Below are 7,094 nucleotides of genomic sequence, written 5' to 3'. Positions count from 1 at the left end.
GCAGCTTATAGATTGTCCTTATTTGTTTATCCACTGTGTCACATTATGTCTTCTGGTTGGACCATTTACTTTATTTACATTCACAGAAATTATTGATAGATATGCATTTATTACTAATTTGTTACTTGTTTTATTTGTTTTTGTAGTTTTTTCCTGATCCATTCTACCCTTGTTCTTTTCAAGGTTTGTTGACTTTCTTTAGTAATATACTTGCATTCTTTTCTCTTTATGTTTGCATATTACTGGTTTTTCATTTGTGGATAACATTAGCTTTGTATATACTATCTTCTGCATATGGCAGTCTATATTAAGTTGATGATTACTTAAGTTTGAACCCATTCTTTACTCCTCTCCCTCCCTCCCAAGTTGAAGGTATATGGTGTCATATTTTGTGCATTTTTTGTTTTATGAATAATTAGTCCCTTGACTGATTTTATTTTAATAAATGTTTATTCACTTTTGAGAGAGAGAACATGAGCAGGGGAGAGGCAGAGAGAGGGGTGACAGAAGATCCAAATCAGATTGTGCACTGATAGCAGTGAGCCCAATGTGGGGCTTGAACTCACAAATTGTGAGATTATGACCTAACCAGAAGTTGGACACTCAACCAACTAAGCCACCCAGGCATTCCATCTTTTGGCTGATTTAAAAAAAAAAAACCTTATTTTTAACGTTCCTGTGTTTTTTACTTTTCATATCTCATTTATGACCTTTCCTTTCCACTCAAAGTGTCTCCTTTAATATTTCTTATAGGGGTGGCTTAATGGTCATAAACTCATTTGGATTTTGTTTGTATGATAAAGTATTTATCTCTTCTTCTATTCTGAATTATAGTCTTGCTTAATAGAATATTCTTAGCTGCAAATTTTCTCCTTGCAGCACTTTGAATATATTATACCCCTCCTTTCTGGCCTGAAAAGTTTCTGCTGAAAAATCTGCTGATAGCCTTATGGGGTTTCCCTTGGATACAATTGTCTTGTGTTTTCTTGCTGCTTTTAATTTTTTTTTTCCTTTTCACTGTGTTTTTCCATTTTGAATATTATATGTCTTGGTATGGTCCCTTTTTGGCTGATTTTGTTGGGGGATCTCTGTGTCTCCTTCATCTGAATATCTGTTCCTTTACCCTGGTTAGGGAAGTTTTTGGCTAATATTTCTTCAATTTAATTTTGAGCTCCATTTTCCCTCTCTTCTTTTGCTGAGATCCTTATAATATAAATGCTATTATGCTTGATAGTTTCACTGAGTTGCTTAAGACCATTCTCAATTTTCATATTTTTTCCTCTTATTTGTTAAGCTTGGTAATTTTCCATTACTCTTGTTTTCCAGATCACTACTTTTTTTGTTTCATCTAGCCTCCTGTTTATTACATCAAGTGATTTTTTAAAATTTTATTTATTGCTCTGATTGGTTTGTTTTTATCTCTTCATTAAGAGTCTCACTAATGTCCTCCACTTTTTTCTCCAAGTCCACTGAGTATCTTCATGATCATTACTTTAAATTCTTTATCTATTTCACCCATGTGTCTTGCTGTGGTTTAGTCCTGAAAGATCATAGAAACAATGGAAATAATCAGTGAGAGTAAGAGCTGATTCTTTCAAAAATATAAGCTAGACTAAGAAAAAAAGAGAAAACCCTAAAATATGGGAAATGAAAGAGGACACATTATAACCGACTTTATAGAAATATATATAATCACAAGAGATACCACGAACAATTGTATGCCAACAAAGTACATAACATAGAAGACATAAATCCACTTCTAGAAATACACAACCTACCAAAACTGAATCAGGAAGAAATAAAAAATCTGAACATACTAATAAGTAATTTTTTTTACAAGAAGTAGGAGTTGCTGGTGGCCATGAATAAGGAGGGGCAGTGTCAAGATTCTTATGAGTACAGAGTCCACAATTTGTCCAAGGACAATGATTAGAGTTTTATTTGATTCCACAGCTCTCTGAAATGAGCTGCTCTAGGCACCATGTCTTCAGATTCATCCATAATAAATGTAGTAAACCTCACTTCTTGAAAATGTGGATCTCCTGGCAGCCAGGGAGCTTGAACTTGACCTGTATAGGACCTCAGTCGCATGCTCCTTATTCTACATCTTCCTGTAGATGGACATGGTGACATGGTTAATGTGGACCTTCACCACTGTGCCCTAGGGATTTCCAAAAGTACCCTGTATGTCTGTCTATAGCCTGTCAGCCCCAGCACAGGACATTTTGTTGATACAGATGATGTGGAAGGGGTAGAGAGCTACACTGGGATATGAAAAACATCTTTCCCACAACTTTTCACAATGTACTTGCTGCAAACAAATGCAGGCAGCCTCCAGGGCTTCATAGGACAGTTGCACACATTCATCTAACACCCTGTGGTCACATAGTGGGAACTCATTGGGAACTTTTGCCTTCTTCTGCCCCAGGTCAAAAATGCAGAAATTAGTATAAGGGACACCTCTACAGAAGTGAGACTTTGGATACGGCTTGTTCTTATAATATTGATAATACCAGGTAGGGCAGAAACCCATGGCAACACCAGGATCTTCAGTGGTGCACCAAGGAAAAGAGCAAGAGATTTAATCAGTAATCAATTCACAAAACTCCATGGACAGATGGCTTTATCAGAGACTTCTATCAAACATTTAAAGTAGAATTTGTACCATTCCTCCCCCAAATCTTCCAAAATACAAAGAAGGAGGGAATACTTCCAAATACATTATAAGAAGACAACATTACTTTGAAACCAAACCCAGATAATGATATAACAAGAAAAAGAAAACTACAAACATATACATCTGATGAATATAGTGCAAAAATTCTAAGCACAATATTAGCAAACCAAATTCAAGAACACATTAAAAGTATTATAATCCATGACCAAGTAGTATTTATCCCTAGGATATAAGGATGATGCAATATATAAATTTCAATAAATGTAATACACCACATCAATATAATGAAAGATAAAAGTCACCTGCACATCTCAATAGATCCAGAAAAAAATTTGAAAAAATACATAAGATTTTGTGTAGAAATCCTTAGCAGATCAGGTATGGAAGGAACATAACACAAAAAAGACCATATACACCAAACCTACAGCTACATTATACTCAATTGATAAAAATTGAAAGCATTTCTTGTAAGATCAGGAACAAGATAAGGGTTCCCACTTTTACTGCTCCTATTCAATGTAGCATTGGGAGACAACTAGAGCAATATGGCATGGAAAAGAAATAAAATTATCCAAATCAGAAAGGAAAAAGTAAAACTGTTTCTAGTCTCTGATGACATGATCTAGTATAGATAAAACCTGAAGGATTAACCAAAAAATGGAATTAATGACTTCAATAAAGTGATAAAATACAATATTAACATAAAAAATTCATTGCAATTATTTTCACTAATGATGAAGCATCTCAAAAAAATAAAATAAAAGTATCCCAATCACAATATTCTCAAAAACAATAAAATGTTTAAGAATAAATATAACTAGTGGAATGAGAGATGTACAATGAAAACTACAATACTTTGTGGGGCTCCTGGGTGGCTGAGTTGGTTAAGTGTCTGACTCTTGGTTTCAATTTAGACCATGATCAATCTCTGTATTGGTCTCTGTGCTTAGCTCTCTTGGGATTCTCTGTCTTCCTCTTCCTCTGTCCCTCCCTTACTTTCACTCTCTGGCTCTCAAAAAATCAAAACAAAACAAAACAAAACTACAGTGTTTTGCTTAAAAAAATTGAAGAAGACACAAGCAAATGGAAAGACATCTCATATTCACACACTAGAGTAAATATTGTTAAAATTACCATACTACACAAACCCACCTACAGACTCAAGAAAATTTCCATCAAAATAACCAAAGATTTTCTTCACAGAAGTAGAAGAAACAATTCTAATATGTATGTTGAACCACAAAAGACCATAAATAATCAAGGCAACCTTGAGAAAAAAAAGAACAAAATCAGAGAAGTCATACTTCCTGATTTCAAAGTATGCTACAAAGTCATAATGATAATAAAAATCAAAAATAATTAAATACATGGAAAAATATTTCATGCTTATGGATAGAAAGACTAAAGACTACCAAGAATTCAGTTCTTCCCACTTAATATATATTTTATAGAGAGAGGGAGGCTCATTCAAAAGATTTTCACAGGTAAAATATCCAGTATAGCCAACACAATATTGAAAGAAAAAGAACAAACTTACTTGCTTTCTAGACTTACTATAAAGCTGCAGTAATAAAGACAGTGTGGTATTAGCAAAAGAGTAGACAAATAGATCAATGGAATAGAATAGAGAACCCGGAAAGAGACCATTATATGTATTATTGCCTGATCTTTGACAGAGGAACAAAGACAATTCAATGAAACGAATATAATCTCCTACAAACAAATATGGGTAAAACAATAAGACCTCCAGTTGACATCCACATGCAAAGTAATAATGACAATAATAATAATAATAATCCTGTGAAGATTCTTTGCCCTTCACAACAATTAACCCCAAATGGATCATAGCAGTAAATCTAAAATATAAAATTGTAAAAACTTCTGGAAGATAACATAGGAGAAAACTTTATGGTCTTGGGTATAGCAATGATCTTTTAGATACAACACCAAAGGCACAATCCATTATAGAGACATAAGTAATAATTGATAATCTGGACTTCATTAAAATTAAAACTTCTGTACAAAAGATAATATCAAAAGAATTAGAATACAGACCACAGATTGAAAGAATATACTTGCAAAGACATGTCTAATAAAGGACACCATGTACCATGATTTTTCTTCCTATTACCCAGTGCAGAGGGGAGCAAGAATCTTTCTGGGTCCCTTGGAATGTGGTGGTAGATTCCACTCCTTGCATAGAGGCACTTTTGTTCCTAAATGGATGCTGAATTTTAATTGTTAAAAAAGAGACACATTATGAAGCCACGATACTAACATAATTGGAAAACAACCACAAACTTAGTGAATTTTGTGGTTACTTTGTATCACTAACAATCATAAAAATATATTTTCATACAATTATCTTCTTGTAAAGTAAATTACAATATATGTAAGATATCACAATCTCATTTTGTCAAACTCAGAGAGTCTTTGATTATGCTCTCTATCCCTGTAAATTATTGTTACCACCTTTAATCATTAGTCATTTCCTTGTTTGGAAAGTAGATTATATGGTTACCTTACATAAAAGCTGATAAGATTTCCCTTTGGTAATTATTTTTTAACTTTTTTATTGCCTTTCATCACTGTTATCCACAAGCCATATGAAATTATTGTTTTACTGAGATATAAGAGTCATGTTCAGACAAGGTTGCATGTGGGCTACTACATGCATTTACTTATGAATATACGTATGTATGTGCATGTGTGAGTGTGTGTTGTTTGGGGTACTGTTAAAAGATATCAGGATTAATCTTACAAAAATTGACTCTATCCTTCTAATTCCTTAGACATAGTTTTTAATTAGTACACATATTGAACCTCAGGAGGACCAACTTTTGTTATCCTTCTTAAACTTCACCCCATTATCAGTGTTTGCTCTCTGAGGAAAAGTTATTGATTAAAAGTTGAAGCCCCATTAATAAATCCCCAGAAGCTTTACTAGAACTGAAAGGCATGGACAATACAACAATCTACCTTATTACAGAGTCTTGAGTTCTAAGCTATTTTCATATACTCAATTAAGTTATATTCTATATTAAGAAGAGATGATATTAATAGCCAGAAACTACCCTACAAGTAGTACATGGCAACACAAAAGAAACTCACCCCAAACGCATAAAGATAGAGATTTTAGCAGTCTTTTTGTAAGCAATATTGACAGAGATGCTACAGGTCGTTCCAAAATATATTTGTGCACATGTATGTAAAGAAACAGAACAAAACACTTTGTAAACTCACTGTCTTGAATGCTAGAACTATACTTGATTTTCTAAGAACTTACTACATTTTTTTGCAGGGAAACCTTTCCTTGTAACCTATTCATAGCTGCATAATAAATATTTTTATTTTTCTGTTTTTATTTTTTTGTTGTTGTTTTTTGTTATTGTAATATAATTTATTCTCAAACTGGTTTCCAGACAATACCCAGTGCTCATCCCAACAAGTGCCCTCCTCAATGCCCATCACCAACTTTCCCCTTTCCCCCCCACCCCCCATCAACCCTCAGTTTGTTCTGTATATTGAAGAATCTCTTATGGTTTGCCTCCCTCCATCTCTGTAACTTTTTCCCCTTCCCCTCCCCCATGGTCTTCTGTTAAGTTTCTCAGGATCCACATATGAGTGAAAACATATGTAATCTGTCTTTGTCTGCTTTATTTCACTTAGCTAATATGCTCTAGTTCCATCCATGTTGCTGCAAATGGCCAGATTTCGTTCTTTCTCATTGCCAAGTAGTATTACATTGTATATATAAACCACATCTTCTTTATCCATTCGTCAGTTGATGGACATTTAGGCTCTTTCCATAATTTGGTTATTGTTGAATGTGCTGCTATAAACATTGGGGTACATATGCCCCTGTGCATCAGCATTCCTATATCCCTTGGGTAAATTCCTAGCAGTACAAGTGTTGGTTCATAGGGTAGTCTTATTTTAATTTTTTGAGAACCTCCACACTGTTTTCCAGAGTGGCTGCACCAGTTCGCATTCCCACCAACAGTGCAAGAGGGTTCCCATTTCTCCACATCCTCGCCAGCATCTGTTGTTTCCTGAGTTGTTCATTTTATCCTCTCTAACTGATGTGAGGTGGTACATCAGTGTAGCTTTGATTTGTACTTCCCTGGTTAAGAGTGACTTTGAAGATCAATTCATGTGTCTGTTGGTCATATGGATGTCTTCTTTGCGAAAGTTTCTATTCATGTCTTCTGCCCAATTCTTCACTGGATTATTTGTTTATTGGGTGTGGAGTTGGTGAGTTCTTTATAGATTTTGGATACTAGCCCTTTGTCCGATATGTCATTTGCAACTATATTTTCCCATTCCGTTTGTTGCCTTTTAGTTTTGTTGATTGTTTCCTTTGCAGTGCAGAAGCTTTTTATCTTCATGAGGTCCCAATAGTTCATTTTTGCTTTTA

At 34.3% G+C, this 7,094-nt stretch overlaps 1 pseudogene; it reads right to left on the bottom strand.

Annotated features, from left to right (window-relative positions):
* Positions 1-2,018: 2,018 nt before the first annotated feature.
* LOC123576153 lies at positions 2,019-2,533 on the bottom strand (annotated as a pseudogene).
* Positions 2,534-7,094: the final 4,561 nt, after the last annotated feature.

This window comes from Leopardus geoffroyi, chromosome A1 (assembly GCF_018350155.1).
Source record: "Leopardus geoffroyi isolate Oge1 chromosome A1, O.geoffroyi_Oge1_pat1.0, whole genome shotgun sequence".
NCBI classification, from domain to species: domain Eukaryota; kingdom Metazoa; phylum Chordata; class Mammalia; order Carnivora; family Felidae; genus Leopardus; species Leopardus geoffroyi.
Note: the sequence above shows the minus strand (reverse complement) of the source record. Positions and strands in the feature narration are given on the sequence as shown.